This window comes from Mirounga angustirostris, unplaced genomic scaffold (assembly GCF_029215605.1).
Source record: "Mirounga angustirostris isolate CCGP_5_RB_7025 unplaced genomic scaffold, mMirAng1.0.hap1 SCAF_1, whole genome shotgun sequence".
NCBI classification, from domain to species: Eukaryota; Metazoa; Chordata; class Mammalia; order Carnivora; family Phocidae; genus Mirounga; species Mirounga angustirostris.
In genome coordinates this window covers 1,566,145-1,592,972 of record NW_026991709.1, presented here as the reverse complement: position 1 = coordinate 1,592,972, position 26,828 = coordinate 1,566,145, and the positions used below count along the sequence as shown (strand labels likewise).

Sequence of the window (26,828 nt, the reverse complement as noted above, 5' to 3'; positions counted from 1 at the left end):
ATTTTGGAAAGTCCTCTCTCCTAAGCCGGTAGGAGCTGGTGTGGAGCCTGGTGACCATCTCTGACGCCCACCCTGAGGCTCCTCATGCCCGTCCAGGTCAGCACTCCTGCCTCCCTCCGGTAGCTGCTGGTCTGACCTTGGTCACCGTCCTTTCCTTACTCCTTCTTGTTTCCTGTTCTCTGCATTTACAGCTCTGTGTTTTCCCCTCAGAACTAGCTAGTAAAACGTAGGGCTCATAGGGACTTCTGTTGGAAAACTGAGCATCTGACCCATCATTATTACTACTGTGGCACTAACCTTATTGGAAAGACGAGGTAGGTTCCCCGATAATAAATGTCCTCCAATCTGAGGGGTTGCTAGCATCTTGTATTCATGTAGCTCTTCATCTTCCCTTGTATAAATTGAACCTCTTTTCAGTTATCCGTGCAATCATTTGACAAGTATTTCTTGAGCACCTACTATGTGTCAGCCACGTGGGATGCCAGAGGTAAGGCAGCAGAGGTTCTGATAGACCTTTAAGCTGCATGTTTTTCCAGTTTGCCTGGCCTTGCCAGTCGTCTTCTTACTCAGACATCTGCTTGTCTTTGCCCCTGGTATTACTTAAATCAACCTTCAGTTAATCCAGTTTCTTCCACTGCTTAATTTCAAAATTCCCTGCTTCAATATTAGTTGATGTTTAGTTTTATTACTTGTATAATTATTTCTGCTTTTAATAAATTATCATGATGAATAGACAAAGGAATTGGATCTGGTGGTTTTACGTTAGGAAAGGTTAATTTTTTCAAGGGTTGTGATGGTAGAGTGCTTGGAAGAATGAGTGAAGTGACGCTCTGTGGTTGGTGGACTGTCGTCTGAGGAGGAGCCGTGGGTGAGCTCATCATCATCATCATCATCATCTTCTGCAGCCCTCTGGATGCCAGCAGGCTGATTCCCTACCAGCGTGGTCTCTGTCTGGCCCCCAAAGGCATCAGGGTATATGTGGGGCTGTGCTCCTGATAGCTTGGCAGCTCCGAGGGATGGGAGCCTGGCTCCCAAGGACCATACGGCATTGTTGTGCATTTGCTACCCACTCTGAGATCAGGTGGGGTAGAGGAGATCAGGATGCAAGTCCCCATTCTCTAGTAGGCCTCAGCCCAGGGAGACTGATGGGTTTGCCTGGGGGAAAAAGATCTAGAGACCTCCCCGCCCCTCCCGGTGAGCTTAGCTGTTATGGCGGGTAGGGAGGCTGGATGCAGGCCAGTGGACCTCAGAAATCCATTCACCCATTTTAATAAGAGAAAATAGTTCTGTTTTACTTATTCAGACAATTTAAAAGCCCTTAAAGATCAACTTTCCTCATTCCTTGGGGAGGTATTGAGACATAGAGTGTGAAAAGCACAGTCTGGGTGGGTGTTGGCTCCTGGCCCCCCTGAGCATCCTGTCTGCAGAGAATAACCTTTGACCTGCAGGGCCCATCGGTGTAGAAGGTGTCGCCTGGCCCAGCTGAGATCCAGAGCCAAAAACATATTCCCTTTCCTTGCCCTGGTCTTGCACGACAACCCTCCTTACCAGCCGGGGATGTCTGTCGAGGATGGAAGCAACCTCCGAAGCCCATCCTTTGTTTATCAGCCGACTTTGGCCTCTTGGAAGTAACCAACTGAGCTGGCCCACCACCCCCCACACTCTTTCTACCATATTGCAGCCGGCTGCCAAGAGGGATCAAAGAAGAGCATTTTCGTGGAAGTAAATATTATCTTTTTTTCCAGTATAGTTGCACCTTGGAATCTAATCTTTGAAAATAATAATTATGGGGACTAAGTCTTAGTATGATGTTGAACCCTTATAGATAACCTTTAATTCTTGGAATCAGAATTCAAGAGCCCTCATCAAAAGTAATTTTTCCATTGTTGTGCACATGTTGGATTTTAAAAAATGGGTACATCTTATTTATCTGTACTTAAATTTATAAGCCAGACTGATACATTGACAATAATGTCATGGAAAAGCAAAATATCTTTCTATAAGTATTAAATTAATCATCAAATTGGGGGTTGTACGAAAACACAGCAGGTGAGATGGAGGAAATCAATGAAGCTCTGAATAGCTTAAATCTAACTTTACCTGAATAATTACTTAAAAAATTGTTTTAATAAATAGAGCTTCTCAAGTCTATACAATATGAGTAATAATTCATCATCATACATTTTTGTATGTTTTACTTCTCTTTCTTGAAGGTAGATCTTAGGTCCTAGAGATGTCAAAACTAGCATCATGTTTAGTTTTCTGTTCTTTCTTTTCTTTTTTTTTTTTTTAAGATTTTATTTGAGAGAGAGAGAGAGAGAGCATGTGCACAAGCAGGGGGAGCAGCAGAGGGAGAAGCAGGCTCCCTGCTGAGCCGGGAGCCCGATGTGGGGCTCGATCCCAGGACCCCGAGATCATGACCTGAGCTGAAGGCAGATGCTTAACCGACTGAGCCACCCAGGAGCCCCATCATGTTTAGTTTTCTAAAGCCAAGGAAGTCTTTATCTTGTTTTCAGAGCCAACCGGGTAATCTGTTACTAGGCCATTGAAATCTTTTGATGAGTCTCCTATCTTCCTTGCTAGTCCACCCCCGCCCCCAATATTTACACAGTAAACAATGAAAACCAGGAAGCCCCAGCTCTGAGATAAGCAGAGGCTCCGGAGGAAGGAAGCAGCAGCGGCTCCTGCCATGCCCTGGGGGCCACACAGCCACCTTCACGGGCTCAGGCCACAGACGAACCGGGGTGACCGTGGCCAGGGGCGTTGGGGTGCTGAGCAACTGGCATGCTGTGCCAGGTGGCTCCAGGTCCCAGGAAGGTCCCGGGCAGCTGCGGGCCGGGTGCACCAGCTGTGGCTGCCTGCTTACGCCCCCCTTGGCGGGTCTCCCTGGCCATCAGCAGAGAGAAGCGGGCATTCTGTGGGCGCTTGGCCCTCAGAGCCACACCGCTGCTGTTCTGACCCGGGGTGTCTTCTTGCCGCTGTTTGCATTTTATTCTGTGGTTCTGGACCTAGTCCGGTGTGGCGAGGGTCCAGGTGGTTGTGATCTGTCGCTGTGTGTCCACAGTAGTGTCTGAGAAGACCTCCTGTCTCCTGGCCTGGCCTCAGCCTCCTGCACTGTGTCTTCTCTTGGGAAGAGGCCTGGAGGAGGCCAGGCAGCAGCCTCTGGGGGATACGGCGGATGGGTCTGCTGCAGCCCCAGGAATCTCTGGCAGGGTATCGAGGTCCTAGAGGTGGACGCTGCTGGTCAAGGCCTTTTGGGTTTGGTTTTTTTTTAAGATTTTTATTTATTTATTTGACAGAGAGACACAGCGAGAGAGGGAACACAAGCAGGGGAAGTGGGAGAGGGAGAAGCAGGCTTCCCACCGAGCAGGGTGCCCGATGTGGGGCTCGATCCCAGGACCCCGGGATCATGACCTGAGCCAAAGGCAGACGCTTAACAACTGAGCCACGCAGGCACCCCCCTCTGGGTTTTTATCTTTTTTATTTATTTATTTTTTTTGAGTAGGCTCCATGGCCAGCATGGACCCCAGCGTGGGGCTTGAACTCACGACCCTGAGATCAAGACCTGAGCTGAGGGGCGCCTGGGTGGCTCAGTCGTTAAGCGTCTGCCTTCAGCTCAGGTCATGATCCCAGGGTCCTGGGATCGAGCCCCGCATCGGGCTCCCTACTCGGCAAGAAGCCTGCTTCTCCCTCTCCCATTCCCCCTGCTTTTGCTCTCTCTCTCTCTCACTGTGTCTCTGTCAAATAAATAAATAAAATCTTAAAAAAAAAAAAAAAAAAAAGACCTGAGCTGAGATCAAGAGTCAGACGCTGCACAGACTGAGCCACCCAGGTGCCCCAGCCTTCTGGATTGTTAAATGACAGGCCAGAACTTAATTATTCTTGTCTTCCTGGCTGTAACTCTGGGCATGAATCTCTTATCTGCCCTGAGAAGTACCTTTGGTTTTGGCTTCCCGTCCCTGCACAGCGGTCACACCCTGGGTGCAGAGAAAACATTTGATAAAATCAAGTTAGATAACTTGCTTTATTTATGGCACTTCGTTTTTGCTGGTGATCTGTTGGTCCTCACCACTCATGACTCATCTCGTTTGTTGTGTGGCTGTGCGAGATTGTAGCCTGTTGGATTCTCAGAACTTTAAGAGGTGGTTTCTCGATTTTGACGTACAATGTGCTCTTTCATAAGATGGGTTTCTGGTGATGTTGTGTTTGTAAATGGAGGCTCTTTTGAGAAATAAAATATACTGAATTAGTCAGAAACATTTTTTATAACTCCCCGAGTAGCCGGATTTGAAGTGCAGCGTTCAGCGTGTACTCTGAGCCTCGTTAAGGACCCACGAGATCAGCTTCTGTCAGGCGGCTTGTCCTGACGTCTGCTGTGGGCAGAGCGCAGGGGCTGTGAGCCCCTTTTGGACCCAGTGTTAGTTTGTTGCCTGAAGTTACCTTTACGTTGGGAATCCTGAAGTAAAGTTCTGGAAAGTTTGGATTAATTCCCCAGGATGGTTTTGAGTTGTGGGTTTGGTGAGAAGTGTGTTTCTCATGTTTAGCTGCTGGTGTGGTCACCGGGCGGGACGCCGTCTCCGCACGGGGAAGCAGCATCCGAGGGCTTGTGTCCGGCTGGGTCTCAGCTCCACACCTGTGTCCACATGAACCCCGGGGCCTTCAGGACCTCGTCCCGGGGGGGCTCTCCGTTCACACAGCTCTTCTCACCTCCTGCCAGCCAGCGTTTTCTGAGTGCCCGTGGCATGGGGGGCTCTGTGACAGGCACCGAGTGAACCAGGCAGCGAGGTGTCTGCTCGTGCGGACCTGTGTGTCTCAAGCTGTCCCGCGCACAAAGGTGATCCGAGAACAGACTGAGCTGGGGCCTTGGTGTGGGGGATGGCAGGCCATTGGCCTTCATGCTGGGGCCTCCCAGCTTGGATGCCTGTCCCCACTCTCATGACCTTCTTCACTGTTCTGTTTGGCTTTTGGCCTCTCTGTCCCTCTGAAATGGCTTGTCCGAGTCGTTAGTGACCTTTGTCAAGGTCAGTGGCCACTGTCCTGTCCTGCTTAGGCCCTCAGCAGCATCTGACAGAGCTGCCTGAGCTGCCCGATTCCCCAGCCCCTGCCTGCCCTCGGCCCAAGGGCCACGCTCCCCGCCTGCCCTGGGTGCCGATGCCTCCCTAGCCTGTGGGTCTTGTGCCGCCCTCCAGAAGTGGTACGGCGCATCTCCCGTCATCCCCATCCCTCCCACAGGGGCGGGGGTCATTCTCCTTCCTTTTTCCCCGCCTTGCTCACTGTCCACCTCCTCACGGTCTGTTCCTGTCTCCCTTCATTGGCTCTCCTGGGTCCAGACTCGCTCCCGTGCAGTCCACCCTCATGGGGTCACTGCAGTCCCCCTTCCAGGGGCACATCCCAGCAGCTGACCCCGGCTTGACCCCTTCCAGTGACTTCCCCTCACCATGGGGAAAGTAAGTTCCCTTAGGAAAAAGTTCACAGGCCTTCTCCCTTGCTGCTGTCCCTCCATTTTCCCTGACCCGGATCTGCACAAGTAGAGTCTCCTGCCCCAGGTCCCGTGTGTCTGCTCTGCCCCTGTGGGGACAGTCATCCCCCAGGTGTTTATAAGGCTGCTGCCCGCCTGCCGTCCTGCCCTCAGCTCACATGTTGTCTCCCTGGCGAGGCTGTCTCCCTCTGCGCGCCCCCCCCCCCCGCCCATGCTGATCTTGTCCACGTCACCCGGCTTGATGAGCCCTTGAAGTGGCCCTGTTCGCTGCTTGGCATGTGTGTGGTCGCTCCCTCTGCCCTGCATCGTGAGCTCATGGTCACTGCTGTGGGTCCAGGTCTCTAGTAGGTCTGGTCACAGTCCCTGTGCCCAGGCAGAGTCCTTGGCCTGCGTTTGGGTCAGGTTGGTGTGGCAGCATGGAGGAGGGAACCTGGCTGCTGTGGCTTTCAGCTCCTGGGCCCCTCGTACCAAGAAGTGCGCAGCCTGGTCTGTGCTTTCTGGGCCCTTGTGTCCCTCTCGTCTGCTCTTTCATCCTCGTGCTTAGCGGTGACTTCTGACTGCAGCCTGATGTCCCAGCAGGAAGGAGGGGAAGCAGGAAGGGGCGGTGTCTCAATCAGGAAGGCATTTCAGGAAACCCCCAGTCTCCGTCTCGTTGTCCGCAAGAGTGCTGCACGCCCCTCTGCTCACTAGGGTCCCGGGCGGCGTCTGCGCGTACCAAACTCAGGCTCTGTGAGGAGGGGTAAGAGGGACAGTGGGCAGTGCCCCACAGCCCTGTCTGCAGGAGTCCTAGTACCTGACCGTCAGAGGCTTCGGTGCTGCGGGGTTCTGTACTCAGCCCCATTTCTTACCTCTCTAGTTCTGGACCAGTTGGGAGAGTCCCCCACACCAGAGACAGGTGAGCGGGGAGTCGATGTTGGAGAATGGGGCTGTCTGTGGCCGAGTGGCCTTGTTAGTCTTTTACATCAAACTGGACGGACTGACCTACCTGGTGATGAGAATGGCTGGGGACGGGTGCGGGATTCTCCGGGCAGGGACGGGCCCCTTCTGTGCAGTGAGTGGCCTGAGTGCATGGCTGCTGTGGGTGGGCCCAGCCTAGCTGTGTGGCCTGCGCCGGTAACTATGCCCCCCTCCGCGGGGGGGGGCCCTGGGTTCTCTGCAAGAGCGTGGGCCCCCTGACCCCCACATGGTTTTTGCTGCTGTGTCTGTGGAAGGAGTCTGGGGGAAGGGCCATCTCGACCGGGCCACCACCCAGCCGTGCACCCCGGGGATGGCGGCCGCAGCCCTGTCCTCACAGCCCCTGGGAGGCAGGGAAGGGGCAGGGGCTCCTGCTTCTGTCTTCACCCACTTCTTTGCAGCCTCCTGGCATGGTGTCTGAGGTCGACTCCTGCACAGAACCCCCAAGGGCACATCCGGAACAGCTCATGGGAGCCGAGGGAGCCTGGGAAGCCTGTCCGGGGCTTGGGAGGGACCTTCCCCACATGTTAAGTGTGCCCACACAGCTGCCTCTTCAAGTTCAGCTGCTCCCCGCCTGGCCCATGTTTTCGGCAGGGATTGGATGTGGGCATGGATTTGCCTCCTCAGCGGCGGCTGCAGGTCAGGAAGAACAGGGGGTGGGCTCCTCCGGTTCCTTACAGACTCTTTTCCACTGGGAGGTGGTCCCAGTGCCGTCGCTTGGTTAATTGGGAATCAGAGCGAAGCTCTGCTGGAAGACTTAAGGTGAGCTTGTGAGCTTTGCTGGGAGTCTGGTAGGCAGACGTGGGCAGACAGGGGCCAGTGGGCCAGTGGCCGGTCACTGAGTCTTACTCTGAGCCAGGGTGGCCCGGGGGCAGGGGTGTGAGGTCAGAGCTGTGGTCTGGAAGGCTCTCCACAGTGCTGGCAGAACAGGTGTGGGAGGGGTGTCGAGGTCCCGTCCCGGCTGGACGTGAAGGGTTGGGGCAGGCAGAGACCTAAGGCGCCTGCCGCGGCGCAGAACGGGGGGCCGCTTTGGGACAGAGCTTGTGGGGAAGGAGGTGGTGGGAGGGCGCGGCGGCCGCTGGGGTCTGGACGCGCTGCCTTGGACAGGCAGGCAGTTGGGTGGAGCCGCCTGGCCCTGCTTTTCCATCTCCAGTTCCCTGCGGGCCCCGGGCCCCAGGCCTGCCAGGTAGCACATCGCACCGCCCTCTCCACCTGCTGCCCCACAGGTGTTCCCGAACATCTGGAACCAACCGCCTTATTTTCCTCCATTTCCCACCCTTTCCTCCTCACAGTGAACGTCGCCGGAAACCGGGCTGTTTCTCCTGGTGGTCACCTCGAGTCCCCAGCACGCCTTGGGCCTGCTGTCCCATTAATCCTCCATCCAGAATGCGCGCTTCTCCGTGTCCCCCACACCCCCCCAGCCCAGTGGCCCACAGGCCACCACCATCTCTCCTCTGCCCCCAACAGAAGCCTCCTGTCTGGGCCCTCAATTACCCCTCATGCTCCCAGCACCCTTCCTGCAGCTGCCAGAGCTCACTCCCTTCCCTGCTTCCCTGCCTGCGCAGACAGTCCCCTCGTGACTGACCCTCGGGGCTGCAGTAAAACTGTAACTCACTCCTTACCCCCAGCACCTGGCTTGGCCCAGCTGCCACCTGCCTCCACCCTCCCCCGACCGCGCTGCCCTGGGTGCTCCGGCCCACGGCCCCTTCCCCGCTGACCACAGCCCCTTCCCTGCCCCGAGAGCAGCCCCCCCCCGACTGTGGCCCCTCCTCCCCCCAACCACGCTGTCCCGGGTGCCCTGGCCCACAGCCCCCTCCCCCTGACCCCGGCCCCCTCCCCCCAACCGTGCTGCCCGGTCTGCCCCAGGCCGACAGCCCCCCCCCCCACTCCCCTGGGTGCCCCGGGCCCACAGCCCCCTCCCCCTGACCGCGGCCCCCTACCCCCAACCACGCTGCCCCGTGTGCCCACGGCCCCCTCCCGCCCGACCACACTCCCCTGGGTGCCCCAGGCCCATGGCCCCTCCCCCCTCTCCCTGACCTGCCTGTCTGTGGAGGTTCCTCTCATTTTCAGTTGAGAGGCAGCTGAGGGAAGTCCTTATTTGCCTGGTCTTTGGAACCAGACTGTTGGGTTTCAGCCATCCCAATCCCACCTCTCACTGTGTGACCTTGACATGTTATTTGACCTTCTGGGCCTTGGTTTCCCAGTCTGCAAACTGGGGATACTGATACCTCCCTCATGACTGTGAGGATGGAATGATTGTGTGAACCATTTGCAACAGTGTCTGTGGATAGCAGGAGCTGGGTGAGCACTGGACTGGGCACCTGGCCGAGCTCCCCAACAAGGGTAGGTGTGCAGGAAGTCAGGAGCTGGGCACCTTATCCTTGAGCCTCAGAGACACAGCCAGGTTATTCTTGGTGTTTTAGGCCAGACTGGGTATCTTCCCTGTGGGGCAGAAAGGATTGATCCCCAATATAGGGACATTTACCCCCCACAAAACGTACCTGAGTTGTTTCACCAGCAGGCAGGTAGAGCTGGAAATAGAGATAAAATCTGATAGATGCCTGGGATTGGAATGAAACCTTGGATCATCTGATAGGAATTTCCATGTCTTCTGTTAGGGGTTGTTAATTCAACATTACTGTGAGAGAGAAGGGGTAGGACTGGTGACCAAGAAAGTGTAATTTCCTATGGGAGCGCAACCTTTCCATTATTCTTTATGTCAAAGAAAGCTGTAATTGGCCATCCTTTAATGCATAGAGTAAAACCTGTTAAATTAGGATTTTTCTTTAGATTGCTCCTTAAGCCTTTAAAAAAATAATTTGCCATTTGTGTTCAATGCAAGTCAGTACTGTATTACTTTATATAAATCGAAGCTTAATCACTAAACACAGTGTGCACTCCAGAACATGCAGTGTTTGTTCACACATGCTGTTCTTGCTCTGGGTGTTTCTGGAATGCTCTCTGAGGCTGGCATGTCTTTAGTTCTGAAGGCCCCGCAGCCTGCTCAATAATGGAGTGTCCGTGTGGGACCGTGGAGCAGAGGGGGTGTGTGTGTGTTGATGGTTGGATTAGATTAACTTCCAGAAACGACTTTAGGCTTTGCCCCAGGTACTGTCTAAAAACATTGATAGGAAAGAGTTCAAATGTGGGGTTATAAAGATAAAAACATTAAAAAGTGTGACTATAACTCAGGTGAATGTAGTGTAACTCCAAACCTTGTGTTCAAGATTTAAAAGATATGTATTAAAAGTCACCTTTAAACTGTAGAAATTATTCAACATATACAGAAATAAAGCAGCATTTGAAGATGTGAGGTTATATACTGCTCTTAGGAATTAGGTTAACAGTGGTACTGAGGAGTTCTTGCCTGCGTGGGATGTGGAGGGCAGCAGAGTGCACACGCTGGACGTGGGGATGGTCTGCTGTCATCGTGCTGGCCCCCGTCACTTACTGTCCCCAATTAGATGCAGCCACCAGCTCCCAAGAGAGCTGCTAGCTTCCTAAGAGCTGTGGCCGGCGCCAGGCCTGGCCATTACCCATCACCCACAATACGGAGAAACACTTGGCATACTACCCAGTCATTTTTTGACTTTATGAATTTAATGAATCAAAGTAAAGGCAACATATCTTTTAATTCGCAAGGCAGAGCTGCAGGTACCCAAAGTTCCTGAGCCCCATCTTGAACTCAGTAGGATGTCATCAGCTCCTTTAAGTCTGCTGTGGAATCACAGGAGGTGTGACCTTTGTGTGTCCACACCCTGCAAACCAGTCATGGTGGGATTCTCTCTTTTCTGGATCCATTTCTGCGAGCGAAGTCAAGGAGCGGAGGCCGGTGAGCCCTGGCGCTCTGTGTCCACGCTGGGCAGTGCTGGCCGTGCTGGACCGCCGCCCTCCCCGAGCACCAGCCGCAGGGCGAGCGGGATGAGCAGGGCAAGCAGGGCGAGCGGGCTGGGCTCTGGGCGCGGGGCGCGGGCTGCAGCCTTGAGCTCAATGCCCGGCAGGGGCTGGCCTGCCGACGAGTTGCCGCCCCGGGCCGGGGCCGGGGCCGGGGCCGGGGCCGGGGCGGGGGCGGGGGCCGGGGCCGGGGCCGGGGCCGGGGTGGGCGCGGTGTCCGTGGGCTCCATGCGGGTGTGCGCGGACAGGAGCAGGGTCACCAGCAGCAGGAGGAGCGCGGGCGCGGGCTGGGTCGCCATTCTCGAGCGCTGGGGCCGCGTCTCCTTGCCGGTGCTGGTCGTAGTGGCTGCCGCCCGGCAGATCCACTCCGCGCAGTCCTCTCAGGGTCCTGCCCCGTGAGGTCTGGCCCGCTGCTGGCGGTTAACGGTCGGCTCCCGGGATCCCGCCCCGCGCGCCATCGCGCCCGCGCGCCGCCGAAGGTGCGGAGCGCGCACCGCGCGGGTGCCTGGTGCGCCGGGGCCGCCTCCGCGCGGTGCCTCCTCCGCGCAGCACCCGGTGCGCCGGGCCCCAGGCGGTGCCTCGCCCGGCCGCAGAGCCGCTAAGCAGGGGCTCCGGGCACGCCCCTGGCATGTTACCACCATTCTCCAAATCCCTGGGTTCAGGGGTGTCCGGGGACTTCGGAAACCTTACCTCCTGCAGTACGCACACGGAGCTTTTGTGTTAAAAACCTTGAGATTATGGTATCTTTTTCTTAAATATGCCTGTGATGTAGCTAAAACATTTTTTTGTTAATGCTTCTCCAAAGTTTTACTCATGTACAACATTTACTTCCTGGACTGCAGTTTGAAAGGATAACTTACTTCTCAAGTAAACCAGGGACTCTTTTGATTTTGGAAGTTATGAACTCAGCCATCTTCAGAGATGTAAAATTTTCTCCCCAAGCAGAACTCTTGTGAAAATTTCCAAATTCTATATACTTAATATATAGACATTTGAATTTTTAAATTTTATTTATTTATTTTATTTATCTTTTTAAATAACTCTCCACCCAATGTGGGGCTCGAGCTCATGACCCCAAGATCAAGAGTCACATGCTCGACCAACTGGGCCAGCAGGCGCCCCCAGACCTCTGAGTGTTTGAATGCCCTTGTAAGCCAGAGTCTTTGCTGACTGTTGTACAGGAGGAACCACTGGAAACGCTGTGGGGAGGGTCCTCGCAGCCCGTGTAGGCTTTGCTAGACCTGGCTTATTTATTTCTAAGCACAGACTGAGCATGCATTTTGCTTATTTCTATTCTAAAGAATTGTTAGTATATCTTCCTTACTGGGATTTGGCCTCTACATGCAGTCAACGCAAGGGTTTAAAATAATTTTACGTATTTTTAAATTATAAAAGTATGCATATCTTTGGAAATAAGTGTGTAAGCACTTTAAAATGAAAGGTTTAGGCTTCCTCCCCCATCCCAGTCACTGCAGTAGCCCCTTCCATAAGACCACTTGGTCAGTAGCCAGGGGAAGTCCATTTCCTTAGGACAAATTTGGTGCTGTATCAGAAGTAGGAAGATGGATTCAGGGTGGTTAAAAGCTAGGTTAAACTAGCTTCTTCCATAAGTATATTTTTCAAATGTGTAACTAACTGCATGCTTCATAAAAGAGCATATAAAAAATAAAAAGCAAGGGCCCCTTTCTAGGGCCCAGCAGGACGTGCCCAAGGTGGGCCTGGAGCACCAGGTCGAGCCAGAAAGGAGGTGCTCAAAAGCAAAGCAAACCCCCACCCTGATGGGCATCAGAGGGACACAGAAGCCACCTGAAGGGGCTCCTGGTGGCCAGAGCTGGACCAGTCCCAGCAACAGAGTGAAGTCCTGTTGGATCATAGCCCACAGTATAAAATAAATATCCACGAGTCCATACGGACATCCATAAATGATTCACTCACGCGCTGATACGGAAACGGTATTTATCTCCTCCTCCGAAGGAGAATCCCGCAGTGCCTGCTCAGCCGCTCCGTCCTCGGGGAGCGGAGCGCACCTCCCACTCCTTAGGTGTGGGCTAGGCGTGGCGACTCCCTTCCCCGGGGGACAGGGCAGGAAAGGGAAGGAGCCACGTGGGGTGGGGACACCGGAGAGACACACCTCTGCCAGGTGACCACGGCCAACATGAGCAGTGGGACAAGTCATGTTGACGGTAGGCACCTGGGCCGGATGGGTTGAGAGGGACACTTCCCTGTGTGGTCTTCCCCCCGACAAACCCTGACCCCAGTCCACTCATGAGAAACCACATCATGCTAATCCCAACGAGGGGCATCCCCCCAAACGCCTGACTGGTCCTCCTCCCAATGAGGGGCATCCCCCAAACACCTGACTGATCCTCCTCCCAATGAGGGGCATTCCCCAAATGCCTGACTGGTCTTCCTCCCAACAAAGGGCATCCCCCCCAAACACCTGACTGGTCCTCCTCCCAACGAGGGACATCCCCCCCAAATGCCTGACTGGTCCTCCTCCCAACGAGGGGCATCCCCCAAATGCCTGACTGGTCCTCCTCCCAACGAGGGGCATCCCCCAAAGGCCTGACTGGTCCTCCTCCCAATGAAGGGCAGCCCCCCCAAATGCCTGACTGGTCCTCCTCCCAACGAGGGGCATCCCCCAAACGCCTGACTCGTCCTCCCAACAAAGGGCATCCCCCCAAACGCCTGACTGATCCTCCTCCCAACGGTCAGGGTCATCAGAGAAACTGTCTTGGCCAAGAGGAGATGTAAAGGGACATGATCAGTGTCACGCAGTGTCCTGGACGGGATCCTGGGACAGAAGGGGGACGTTAGGGGAAACTGAGGAAATCTGAACGCTTAGTTAATAACATGTTAATATCGGTTTGCTAATTGTAACAAATGTACCATACTGATGTGAAATGCTTATAAAGGGGAAACTCAGTGTGAGTATGTGGGAAACCTTTTTACTGTCATCTCACTTTTTTTTTTTAAATCTAAAATGGTTTTAAAAAATAAAGTCTATTTTTAAAAAATGTGTTTTAAAAAGCTAATAATTCCTTAGAAGCTCCTTTTGTGTTCTCATCCTCTGCCCTAAGTATCATTGACTTTTTTAAATTTTTTTTTAATTTTTGTTTTTTTTTAAAGATTTTATTTATTTATTTGAGAGAGAGAATGAGACAGAGAGAGAGAGCATGGGAGGGGGGAGGATCAGAGGGAGAAGCAGACTCCCTGCTGAGCAGGGAGTCCGATGCGGGACTCGATCCCGGGACTCCCAGGATCATGACCTGAGCCGAAGGTAGTCGCTTAACCAACTGAGCCACCCAGGCGCCCAGTATCATTGACTTTTGTGTTAATTGTTTCCTTGGTTTTCTTTGTAGGTTTATCACTTTTGTTATTCTCAACAGCATATCCTTTGGTTTTGCCAGCATGTACTCCACTCAGCAGGAAAGGGTCATATTGCCAGGGAGGCCCCTGGGCGAGGCTGGGGTCATAGTGATGTGCATGTCCAGGGACTTCACTTGCAGAGGTCCCTCCTGGCCAGAGTCTTCACACGTTTTACATCTCTCAGGAGTGAGATCTTTTAACTTGAGTCACCAGGACTGCTGCCTCCTTGTCCACCCGCTTCTCTCTTGCACATCCCCTGTCCCAGGAGACCTTGGACGGCCTCAGGCTTCTTTGTGAGCTGGCTGAGAGGAAGTCACATTGGGTTGCATTTAGTTTGGGTTTAACAGGATACATATATGTGGGTGTGGTCACAGTCTTCTGGGAAGACTTAGGTGCTGCCTGGGTGTGGTAAGCTTGGGTTCTGTAGTCGTCCCATGCAGTGGGGGGCATAAAGGAGCAGGGCCAGAGGAGAGGGGCCGTTGCCCACTGCATCTGTTTACCTTGGGATCTCTGGGGGAGAGTTAGACTCCAGAAAGAAGAGGGAAGATAGGGCAGGGGCCGGCCCCGACTGCTGCTGGGAGACGGGAGTAGGGGTGGGAGGATGGGCCAGGAATGGAGGTGTTCTCAGGGAGGGGGTTCTCAAAGAGCTTTGAGATGAAACTCCTGTCCAGCTGGCTAGCAGCCAGCTCCAGCAAAGTTGAGATGGTCTGTTTGGCCCAGGTGGACAGACACAGTGTTGCAGGGGACACTAAAAGGGTCTTGAAGCAGAGGAAGTATCAGGAGTGGCAAGTGGGGGTTTTGGGAGCAGGGCCCCTGCCTTGCAGTGGTGGGCAGCCCATGGGGTTGGAAGTGCCACCTGCTGTCCTGGTGAGCTCCCAACAGCCAGCCTGGGGGTCCTGGCTCAGCACGCTGCTCCATACCCGTCCTGCAAGTCTTCTTGAGGTGACGGCTGGCCGCAAGGGGCCGTGGTGTTTATGACGTTAATGCAAAGTTGGCATTTTTCCTTGGGGGAAATATTCCTGGATGAAGTCCGAACCTGCTGAGTGCTGGGTTGGATAACAGGGTTAGCGTGGAAACCAAGAGAGGTGAAAACCAAGAGAGGTGATGCGGGGTGCTGGGTTCACTTCTGAAGTGATTTTCTGTTATGTGTTAGATGCATCTTTGATCCTTTGGTTTTTTGATATTTGACTTTGTCACTGTGGTTTTTTAGAGAAGATCTGGTTTCTTTTGGGCTTTTAAGTATGATAGAAGAGATAGATGGCGTGATTTCCCCATTTTCTTCAGATGCCCCCTTGAAGTCTCAGTGGTTCTCCGGTCACAATTAACTGAACGTATTTTGAATGAGACAACCCCTAAGAGTTAGGCGTCAGGAAATGTGGGGTTGTTCTGAACACGCACATAAAAGCATGCTAACAGTGTGTTGTTCCTGTGCTTGCTCATAGACTGACTTCGCACGAGTATGCACACGTGGGCTGTAAGCATGTTTCAAGAACTGGGCTTCGAGCAAGCATAGGGCGCCCTGGGAAGGCGCGGGACCTGAAATCCCGGCTCGCCTGTCTGCCGAGTGCCAAGAAACCCACCACGTCCAGGCCTTTGAACTTGTGGGGTGAGTTTTCTCTCTACGGCAAGCCCGTATCTAGGAATTCTGGCTGAGATCAGCCTCTTTGATGTTTGGTCTGGTTTGCTCGTGATCCTGTGTCTTTGTTCTGTGAAACAACTGTGGACAAAGATCAACAATCTGGCATGGAAATTCTTTTGTGAGAAAAGAGCTACCTTGCTGTCATTTCATGTTGATGACGTTGTTCTTAGATTCTCAAGTGTTATCAATAGGATTTCAAGCTTTCAGAGCTGTTTGCTTTTGTTTCTTTTCCACGGTGGCACGGACTCCTTTGTCTTTATTGCAGTTGTTTCCTGTGACGGAGATCTTACTACATTCCTTGGTTTTCAGTAGGTCCCTTTCTTCATTTGCCTAGGATGCCTGCTGCTTTTAAAGCCCTTTTATGATATTTAACCAGGCTCTCTGTGTGCAGTGTGGGTTGTGGTCATGTTCATTGTTGCAGCCTCGACTAATAGAAATAGAGTCTGTCAGTAACTAATCATTCTACATGCGTTCATTACTGTTGCTCCCAAACCATCCTAACCGTGTGGGCCAGAGACCAGTGTGCGTAGATGTGCATACCATGATACCTGGATTGAGTTTCCCAGATGTGAGTCTCCACGGTAAAGCCAGGGAGAGCCGGGGGAAGCCACAGGCCTTGGGTGTGTTTGCTGTCCCCCTTTTCTCTTAGTCTCCTAAAAGTGAGTTAGGAATTAGTCAAAACAACAAATTAATAAAAAATGAATTTTCCCAGCAACGTAAGAAAAGTTTAGCGTGCTTTACTTATACAAAGCCTGTTTAGTGCTGTCTGAAGTCGGTTAGGGTCCTTCTGGCAGAAGGTACTCCAAGCCAGGGAGGAGCAGGATGGAAGGCATCCCTTGCAAGTGAGAGGACGTGGCTGAAGATGCAGTAGATACGATACATGATTGTTGGAATACTGAAGTAATGAAATAGGAGTTGGATATGTATTTCCTATTTATTTCAAGTTTTAATAAAAAAGTAACATTTAGAAATCCAAAAATCTCTTTTTCAGGACCCACAAGTGTCAGTCATTCAGTTTGTTTTAGATGGAAGTTCTGTTTTTCTCTATGCAAATGTTTTATCCAAGGTTAAAAATGAGCCAGAAGGGTGAAGAAGATGTATTTGAAGATGAAGCCGACAGAGTAAATTCGGGGGCTAATCTGTCCTCTTCACAGCAGGTGCATGGGCCCCAGGGGAGGGAGATGCAGAAGTTGCACAAAACACAGATGTGCAGTTTCATTAAAGATTATAAGGGGGATCCTAATGTTCTTACCAGCCAGGTTGAGGACAGGACAAGAGAAAACATAGGCATAAGATTTGGAATAGAATAGGTAAAATGATGTTTGCAGGATCCTCAGGGAGCCCCTTTTATGGTGGTATGCTGGCCCATACAGTAGCCACCGTGGGGGAGGGCACAGCCTCAGAATCCAAAAAACCCACATCATAAAAATTCGCCAAGGCAGAAATAAACATGTAACATACAAACATCCTTGTAACTTAGTATTCACAGAGGATACTGTAGAGGAGGTGGCCCGTTCGGAGTAGCGACAAAAATGATCCCATAGTCAGGAATGAATGTGGTAAGAAAGGTTCAAAACCTAAGTGAAGACCATTCTAAAAACTCTTGAGACGACACAGAAGTAGCCTCGAGCAGATGGAAGGGCATGCCCTATTCGTGGTTAGGGTGTCACAGCATCATTACGATGGCACTTCTCCGCGGGGCTAATGTGCAGAGTTCATGTGATTCCAATAAAAATATGAATGCAACAAGAGTTATTAGTTTCCCTCGGGCTGGACATATCGATTCTAAAACGGACACAGAAAAACAAGCACGTATGGAGACCTAGAAACTCAGAAGAGAAGGGGCTGAGAAAAGGTGCATAGCCTACCAGACATTAAAATGCACCGGAGAGCCTCTCCGTGTGAGATCGCGTGGTCATGACGTGACCAGTGCCGTAGGGGGCTCAGAAAGAAGCCCAAATCCGGACGGACGTGTCGTCTGTGATTAGGGTGGTATCTCAGATTGCCGGGTCATGAGGGACTTCTGAAGAAGTGATCTGGGGACAGTTGAGCACCATTGTGTGAAAGACATTGGATTTCTGCCTTACACCATGTGCAAGAATAAGCTCCAAATGGATCAGAGAGCTAAATGTGGAAGGTGAAACTATTCAAGTGTGAGACAGAAACACACTGAATATAACCTAAGTGTTGGGCAAGGCTTGTCAAAGTAGAGCTCAAAACTCAGGTTCAACAGAAGAAAAGATGGTCGAAATGGACTCCGTTAAAAAAATCCCGCCAACCGTGGAAACCTGCCTGAGTGAAACAAAACAACAAAATGTGAGTAAAGTTGGAAGACAGAAGGATCAACTTTTTCAAAGAGAAAAATCTTTGCAACATATATCATAAATATTTAAAAACCGTGGAGAAGAAAAAGCCCAAAATCCTGTAGGAAAATAGGGGAAGGCAGGTGTGCGTCACCCTGCTCACACTCACACGCAGCGACGGCGCCCCAGCGTCACGGGGTGCTGGCTTTGCTTGTCACCTCGGCGGAAGTAAGCTGTCAGCAGTGTCCATACGTCACCGGCGTGGTGAGGCAGACGAAGCAGTTCCGCAGAGCCTGGAAGCTTCGGGTGGTTCGTTTCTGAGCTTGCTCTCGGGCGGTATACTTTGAAATGGGCTTGAGAGCAATGCGGCAAGTCTGTCTCTAGGCTGTGGCTACTAAGCACATCGAGTCGGTGGGTTTTCGGGAACCTGCCGGACGCCCTTTGAGCTCCGTCTCTGGGTCCTGTGGTTACTCTGGGCTGTTTTCCTTTCCTCCAAGCCCACGCCTCATCCCCACACTTAGGGATTGTTCGGTGTGCGGGTATCTGCTTGGCTGCCATTTTCTTGGGGTGTGTCTGTGTGCAGACCCAGTTTGGCTGGAAGGGGTCTGAGACAGAGGGGAGTGCCCAGGGAGGGGGCGGCGCCTCGTCTGCGGGCTGTGTGGCTGTGGACCCCTGTGCCTGCAGAGCCGGGTGACTCGGTGGAGCCCACCCTTCGGTGGCCGGACGAGCTCTGTGCTCACGGCGCTGAGAATGTTGGCGTCATGAGGCTCGAGTCTGTGTTGGGGATCTGAGCTGAAGAAGTCAGAGGGAGAAGAGGAAAGACATGCAGAGGAGGGCTTGGAGACCAGCAGAGCTTCCCGAAGCGCAGAACCTCTGCTCTGGGCTGTGCTGGGCACCTTCTGTTCCTGAACCACAGGCCTGGCCCTCCCACCACCGTGTCACAACAAACACCCTCTGTTGACAGGAGACTGCATTCTCTGCCCCTGGGATTTTGTTAAAGGCTGAATTGTTGTTTTGATTGAAGACCTAATTGTGTAGTTCCCAGTGTGGGTCTAAGACCACACGGTCTTTCCTCTGCTCGGTGCCTTCAGGGGTGATGACGCAGACCGAGCGTCAGTTCTGCTTCTGGTCCTCGTGTACCCGGCGGGGCAGGAGCGGTGGGTCCCAGGCCAAGGCCCTTCTGGGCCAGGACGTGCTCACTCACTCCATGGTGGGGGGACAGGAGGCCCATGGCAGCCCCGCTGGCTGCTAGGGGGGCTCCCGAGGCTCTGGTTCTCAACTGGGGTGGGGAACAGCTTCGCCTCAGGCAGGTCTCAGCCATGGGGCAGCAGCCACCCTGCGTAATGAGACTGCGCCAGGTGCAGGCGCGGTCAGGGAGAGGGCGACGGGGCCGCCCCGTGGTGTGGAGCTTGATGCTCCACTGGCCCCTTCCACATAGCCCGCTCTGGGGTTGCTCACTCTGACTACCAGGATCCCCTGCCATCCCCTTCCCTGATTGCCACGAGCCCCCTTCTCTGCTGACCACGTCCTGTTTTGGAGGATGTATTTGTGCATGGGAGAAAGGCATTTCTTTCTGTATTACATCTGAACTAATTTAGGTGCATTAGGGGCCTGGCTGGAGAGAACGTGCCTCTCCATCCTCCACTGTGGCTCTTGTGTACAAGAAAGCATTTCAGAGAAGAGTCTACACCTGAGCTCTTGCTCTGCCCGTTTCATACTAGCCTCTTGCCACGGGCGGCCCCCCGTGATGGCTGTGGTACCCTGAGCCTCGCCTCAGTCTGGTGGTGTGTGGGGCCCACCTTCTCGCCCCCTCGAGCCTGTCTTGGGCGTGTTCTTCTGTTACAAATTGCATGCTTGTCACAGAACATTCAGACAAAAGAGACAAGAAAAAGTGATGAGAGCAGCCGTCTCCTCACGGGGATGGCCTCCGTGACTACGCTGGGGGGTGTCTTCCCGCGTGTACGCACGTGCACTCATGCACAAAGGCACCACTGGGTACGGGGGTCACCCTGGGCGCTTGCTTGTTCTCTGCAGCCCCAGGGAGCGAGCCCTGCCGACCCCTCGCGAAGAGGTGGGGAACCGAGGCCACAGACGAAGCTGCTGCCCAAGATGCGCAGCTGTCGTGGCGCTGGCGCCTGGTCAGTCCCCGGGGCTCTGGAGTTCCCGTGGGAGCCACTAGTCTGCCCAGCTGCCTCCCGTGAGCGTGGGCAGGGCTGTGCGCGCGCGTGGCGTGCATGCTGCCGCCCTCACCTGTGAGCGGCTTCCCGTCTGGGGAGCTGTTTCAGGGGCCCCCCTCTGGACGCGGTGTTGTCACGGTGCGGGCCATCGCGCCGTCCACGGCGCTCTCCCTCCGCTCCTGGCCGTGGGCGCCCTCCGGGCACGTCCCTGACAGTCCGTGAAGGGTGAGCGCGTGACCACAGTGTTTTCAACCCCGTCGTGCACCTTTTGAGTGTTTCCAGGTTTGCTATTGTTTCCGCTGCACGTGATAGAAAAGCCAACACAAACTAGTTTTAAGTAAAAATACTGTGTTTACTCCTGAAACTTTGCTTTGGATTTCCACAGTAGATCATTGCAGGGATGAGCTTGTCAATATGTGGTTTTCAGCTCTACTGTGAGGAGTTTTTCTCTCTTTTCTGTTCTGTCTTTATTAGGGTATTTGGGGAAAGCAGAGCGTAGCTGGGGAGGCCTGTCACCTAGTCCTGTCTCAGCTGAAAGTCAGATGTGAGCATATACTTTTACCCCACAGGCCTTCCTCCAAGAAGCTCACACTTCTTTTATTTTTAACTTTAGCTTTCTGTTCTGTTAGCTTGTACAGGGAGAAGAGGAGCTCAAATTAGTTTGCTTTGTATTTATTTTTACTTGACCTTTTCATTTCTAAATTTTGAGAAGAAAATGTGAGATTCTTTTCCCTGCATAATTTTCTTCTGAAGGTGGTGAAGTTAACCGCAGGGTAGGATGTCTAGCATTTTCCATTCATGAAACGCACTTTCAAATGTTAATCTGTTTACTCTATGAAATAATTATTAATTTCTTTTTCAACTAATTTGCAAAATGGTGCAGGTGTACCCCAAGTAATGGTTGTGTTTCCAGCCAGTCCGGCGGGTTTTCAAGACCGAGGGGGTGGGGGGGTGTATGTGGGGGGGTCGTTTTTTCCGAGAACCAGGTGAGGCAGGGGTGCAGAGAATTTGTTCACTATTTGGTTTTTATTCATTTTTTTCTTCAAGAATTGAACTAAATACTTGTCACTGACGGGAACCTCTTTGAATTCCTAGGAGATTAAACTCTTCGCCGGTAGCAGCTTGAGGACTAATCCTGGTACACCTAAGCCCACGCGCGTCCCTGTAGAAGTTCTGAGAGTCAGGAGGTTGCCAGCCCTGATTGTGCCTTTAGTATTTCTAGATACAGTTGTTGTCAGGATTCGTTTTATTTTGAGTAAGTAAAGCATACAATTTAATAACAGAAGGCCACGCCCAGGAAAGGCTCAAGGGGGAGAAGGTGGGCCCCACACACCACTCCCCGGGACCTGTGCTTATTTATTCTGAATAAGCCATTGTTTTAAAAAGGTAATAAAGAAACATATTAAATCTCATATAAAGTGTTTCAAAACAGATTCCTCTCAGGCTTCCTAAAAGCGAGCTGTGCGTCCGCCTTTATTCCCCAGCGGGTGCTCATGTGTGTGCCGCTGAGATCTGTTTCCGCATCTGGCACCTGGGACACCCTCTGCTTCCCACGCTTCCCGCCCAGCGGCGGTGGCTCGGACCGCGCTCGGTGGTGTAACTACCGCCGAGGAGCATCGCACGGAGCTCAGATGTGCCCTCACCGTCAGTGAGTTGTCCCAGAGCACGCTTCTACGGAGCTTCCACCCAGGACAAACCGCGGGGTGCGGCCGGCGCCCAGACCCTCCCGCCGGCCTGGAGTCTGAGTGACAGGTGTGTCACCCGAGCACCTGACCTGCAGCTCTGGGCCGTAGGCCTGCCTGCCTGCTTGTTGGTTTTAACTTTTTTGTATAAATACAAAGAAAGCATTTTTGAGAGGCTCGGTCTGGTGTGGGGGTTTTTAGTGTTGTGTAAAATAATCCACTGTTTGCCCACATCGTCTGTTCACTCATCCTTCTGATGGTGGATATTTATCATCTGGGGCCGTTATGAGTAAAGCCATGGTGACCATTCTGATACACGTGTTTTGATAGAGAAGCGCCAGTCTTCCTGGGCTTGGGCCCTAGGTGGGCGTACTCGAACATCTGTAGGTGTTCCACTCTCTCCACACGCCCCCCCGCCCCCACCCCGGGGCATTGGCGGTCTTCATCATTTCTGCCTTTTTAATCTTTACTATTCTCAAAGGTGCTCTGTGGTATTTCCCTGAGGTTTTAATTTTCATTCCCCTGATGGCTGATGACGTCGAGCACTTCTTTCATGTGTTTAGTGATCATTTGGACTTTCTTTTCTCCCTCCCTCCCTCCCTTCCTTCTTTTTTTTTTTTTTAAGATTTTATTTATTTGAGAGAGAATGAGCAGGAGGGGCAGAAGGAGAATCTCAAGCAGACTCCTCACTGAGCACTGAGCCCGACACAAGCTCGATGCCACGACCCTGAGATCATGGCCTGAGCCGAAACCAAGAATCGGATGCCTAACTGACAGAGCGGTGTCCCTGGACTTTCTTTTGATTGCCAGTTAAAGTGCGCAGCTCACACTTCTGTCCCCGGGGAAGGAAATGGGGGTGGGGGTCAGGGCTCTCTGCCACGCTCTTGTCACACCTACATCTTTTCTTAAAAACAAGCAAACCTTTGTTCCCCTTGTAACTTAAAGAAATTGGCTTATCGTTTGAGTTCTGTCTCAGGTATCTTTTCTGGAGTTGCCAGTTTTGGTTTTACGAAAGGCATGAATACTTGATAGCCTTACTATATGCGTGGCCAGTTCCCTGGAGATACACGGAAGCTTCTGGCAGAGCCTTGCCTTCTCTGTGCTTCTGGGGCTCTGTCTCGTGCTCTCCTCTTACTCCCTGGGCCGTCTGGGCGCGGGCCAGGACCAGCTCGCAAGCCCTGATCTCAAGTTTATCTCCAAGCACAGCTGCTCTGGGAGATACTCCTTCTGTTCTAAATGCAGCTGGGTGGAAATAAGAGGTGAGGGGACCTGGGTCCCTGAATACCTCTTGGTTGGTCCACCTGGGGTGAAGTGGGGAGTTGGGTAGCCGGCGGTACTCTGTAGACCCTCACTTTCCCCTCTGGTCTGGGGACACAGGCTTGTGTTAAAGTAGGTGGCCAGGAGGTTTACTGCTCAGATGGGGACACTTTTGAGAGCCAAGGGCCTGCAGTTAGGAATTTCCACAGATGGCATGGTGAACTGGATGTCCTGGGCCCATGGGGTGATGATCCCAGAATTGCCATCCCAAAGGCCCAGAGGATCACCAGGAGGTTGAAAGATGAACCGTGAGTTGTAAGGGGTCCTGTGTGTCCCCGTGCCACAGCCCAGGGGGGACGCTCTGGGTCCTGTGTGTCCCCATGCCACAGTCCAGGGGGGACGCTCGGGGGTCCCGTGTGTCCCCGTGCCACAGCCCGGGGGGGACGCTCGGGGGTCCCGTGTGTCCCCGTGCCACAGCCCGGGGGGGGATGCTCTGGGGTCCTGTGTGTCCCCATGCCACAGTCCAGAGGGGACCCTTGGGGTCCTATGTGTCCCCATGCCATAGCCCAGGGGGGACACTTGGGGGTCCTATGTGTCCCCATGCCACAGCCCAGGGGGGACGCTCGGGGTCCTGTGTGTCCCCATGCCACAGTCCAGGGGGGACACTCTGGGGTCCCGTGTGTCCCCATGCCACAGTCCGGGGGGGATGCCCGGGGTCCCGTGTGTCCCCATGCCACAATCGGGGGGACGCTCGGGGGTCCCATGTGTTCCTGTGCCACAGCCCGGGGGGGACGCTCGGGGTCCTGTGTGTCCCCATGCCACAGTCTGGGGGGACGCTCGGGGGTCCCGTGTGTCCCGTGCCACAGCCCAGGGGGGACGCTCGGGGTCCTGTGTGTCCCCATGCCACAGTCTGGAGGGACGCTCGGGGGTCCCATGTGTCCCTGTGCCACAGCCCAGGGGGGACACTAGGGGGTCCCGTGTGTCCCCGTGCCACAGCCCAGGGGGGACGCTCGGGGGTCCCGTGTGTCCCCGTGCCACAGCCCAGGGGGGACGCTCGGGGGTCCCGTGTGTCCCCGTGCCACAGCCCAGGGGGGACACTTGGGGTCCTGTGTGTCCCCATGCCACAGTCCGGGGGATGCTCGGGGGTCCCATGTGTCCCTGTGCCACAGCCCAGGGGGGACGCCCAGGGTCCTGTGTGTCCCCGTGCCACAGCCCAGGGGGGACACTAGGGGGCCCTATGTGTCCCCATGCCATAGCCCGGGGGGACGCTCGGGGGTCCCGTGTGTCCCCGTGCCACAGCCCAGGGGGGATGCTCGGGGGTCCCGTGTGTCCCCGTGCCACAGTCCAGAGGGGACCCTTGGGGTCCTGTGTGTCCCCATGCCACAGCCCAGGGGGGACGCTCGGGGGTCCCGTGTGTCCCCATGCCACAGCCTGGGGGGGACGCTCTGGGGTCCTGTGTGTCCCCATGCCACAGTCCAGCGGGGACGCTCGGGGGTCCCGTGTGTCCCCGTGCCACAGCCCAGGGGGGATGCTCGGGGTCCTGTGTGTCCCCATGCCACAGTCTTGGGGGGACGCTCGGGGGCCCTGTGTGTCCCCATGCCACAGTCCAGGGCGGACGCTCGGGGTCCTGTGTGTCCCCATGCCACAGTCTGGGGGGGACGCTCGGGGGTCCCATGTGTCCCCGTGCCACAGCCCAGGGGGGACGCTCGGGGTCCTGTGTGTCCCCGTGCCACAGTCCGGGGGGGACGCTTGGGGGTCCCGTGTGTCCCCGTGCCACAGTCCAGGGCGGACGCTCGGGGTCCTGTGTGTCCCCATGCCACAGTCCGGGGGGGACGCTCGGGGGTCCCGTGTGTCCCCGTGCCACAGCCCGGGGGGACGCTTGGGGTCCTGTGTGTCCCCATGCCACAGTCCGGGGGGGACGCTCGGGGGTCCCGTGTGTCCCTGTGCCACAGTTCAGGGGGGACACTTGGGGTCCTGTGTGTCCCCCTGCCACAGTCCAGGGGGGAGGCCCGGGGGTCCCGTGTATTTTCTGGACCACAGCCAGATGGAGCCTTTAGGGTCATGGGAAGATCTGGAGTTGGAGACAGAATGTCTAAGTATTTCTCGCATCATCTTTTAATGTTTGGTTTTATTTGTTCATGAAAAAAGGAATCTACTTGCCTTGCTTGAATCCCTTCCCTAGGGCTCGTTGGGGGAATAAAAATGTGATAATAGAACTTAAAAATATTTTGTAAAATGTTAATTATTCATTTTGTCTTCAACTCCTGTCTATTTTTAATGGGTCTTGAAGTGCCTCTAGAACTTGGTCTCTTACAACTGGTGTCCTTAATTTTGCCGAGGAAGGTGCCTGGGACAGCGGAATGCATCCCCTGGGTGCTGGGGGGGTGGGGGTGGCCTGCAGGGTCGCCTCCGTGGCTCCCGCCCACCTGGCGCTTGCCCGACTTACTGAGAGGTCTTCCCCGTTCGTCACTGTGTGAATGAGCTCCTCGCGCCGACACGGTCGCAGCTCCGTCAGCTCTTCCCTGCCAAGTGCAAAGGTCAGCGTAGCTCAGCCCCTTTATAAATTTTTCAGAGATTTCACATTGGAAGTCCACAACTGGCTTTTACTTTTACAAGCAATCCACTGTTATGATTGGTCATGTATACATGTCACAGATGAGAAGGGGAATGTTTAGTTAGTTAAAAGTACTTTTAAACAGCTGCCAAAGGACTAGAATTCTTTTATAAATTGAGGAAAACCACGTGATCTAACACGGTTGTGGCATGAAGTTTCTTTTCAATGACTGTTAGGATTAGTAGACACACCCCGCGTACCAGTCAGGTCACCACCTGCAGAACGGGCGCTTGCTCGCCCGTGGCTCGGGCCCGGGGCTGCAGGGAGGCCGTCCCGTTCCTCCTTACAAGGCCTGCGGCCGTTCGGCCCGAGCACACAGACCAGCGTGGGCAGTAGCGGGAGGAAGTGGAGTTTGTCAGGGGTGTCAGGGGGACGCGGGGCCCTCCCTGTGGCCGTGCGGGCCCAGGGCGCGTGTCAGGGTGGAGCCGGGATCGGTCACAGCGGCGCGAGGGTGTGTGCCCTTGCGTGGGCAGAGGGCCAGTCTGGCCAGCGGGGGATCCCGTGTGTCTCCCACCGTCACTGGGAGAGCTTTGCGTCTGCAGGGGCTTCACGGAGGAGGTGGGGCTGCCCTGAAACAGACATGAAAACTGTTGACCATCACTTAATTTTTGTTGATTGGGAGCATGACTGGGCAGCTCGGGCTGGTCATTTTATTCAGTCCTTGGCTGTGCCGTGTGCGGTGGGCACTGCTGCTAACCCTGGTTTCCGGGAGGGAAAGTGCGCGGCGCCCAGGGCTGGGGAGCTGGGTTCTCGAGCAGACGGGCTCCCCACTCTGCTCCTCACTCCGGGCACGTAGGTCCTGCTGTTGTGTATGGAGGCCGGGGCTCGCCGGGGAATGGGGCCGGAGCTCTCACTCGGGACAGTGGCCGGGAAGCAGGGTGGTCTTTGCGAGACACACTTCTGTCTGCTGCACAGCCTCGAGCCCGCTCGCGGACATGCTTGGTGAGGGCCCAGGGGGAGTCCAAGTGGCCCGTCATCTGGTGATGGACGGTATTGGGAACTTAGTTCTGTGCCCTCCTCCCAGAAATGCAAAAATGCATGTTTTTGGATGTTTGATTGCACCTGTTCGTGGTCGGGAGGAGGTGACCCCCTTTAGTCCTGCTGTCTGGCTGTTGGTCACAGAGTGGTTCTTGGAGGCCCGTGGTCACGTAGGAAGCTTTGCGGCACGCTGGTGTCCCCGTTGGGCACAGGGGCGCCAGGGTAGTGGACAGCTTCTGTGATGGCTCTGGGTGACCCACCTCCTCCAGGCAGAGCGAGCCCTGGGGCCCATGCACAGTTCACAGGGGTCGGACGCTCCCCCCGTGCCGTGGCGCTCTCACGGTTGTGACTTCCTGTGGGCACACGTCTTTGACTTCAACCTGAGTCTACCCCTTTTTCTGCATCCTTGGGTTTTGAACTTCACGTGTTCACTGTGTAAGTTTAAGAGTGGAGATTCTGTTTTTACTTGTATCAGTTAAACC

General features: G+C 54.2%; 1 protein-coding gene across 10 annotated transcripts in view; it reads left to right on the top strand.

Moving 5' to 3' along the window:
* The window catches only part of ADARB1 (adenosine deaminase RNA specific B1), a 144,881-nt gene that overhangs the window by 17,703 nt on the left and 100,350 nt on the right, over positions 1-26,828 (top strand). For 6 of the 10 annotated variants that reach the window (XR_010407330.1, XR_010407331.1, XM_064577930.1 and 3 more), the window contains exon 2: positions 15,139-15,302. The exons of 2 other annotated variants lie outside the window; for them this stretch is intronic. The gene's annotated coding sequence lies outside the window, so the exon portion shown is untranslated. Of the gene's footprint in view, positions 1-6,156; positions 6,375-15,138; positions 15,303-26,828 lie in introns of those variants that run through there. 2 more of the 10 variants (XM_045902341.2, XM_045902343.2) reach the window with 2 other exon arrangements.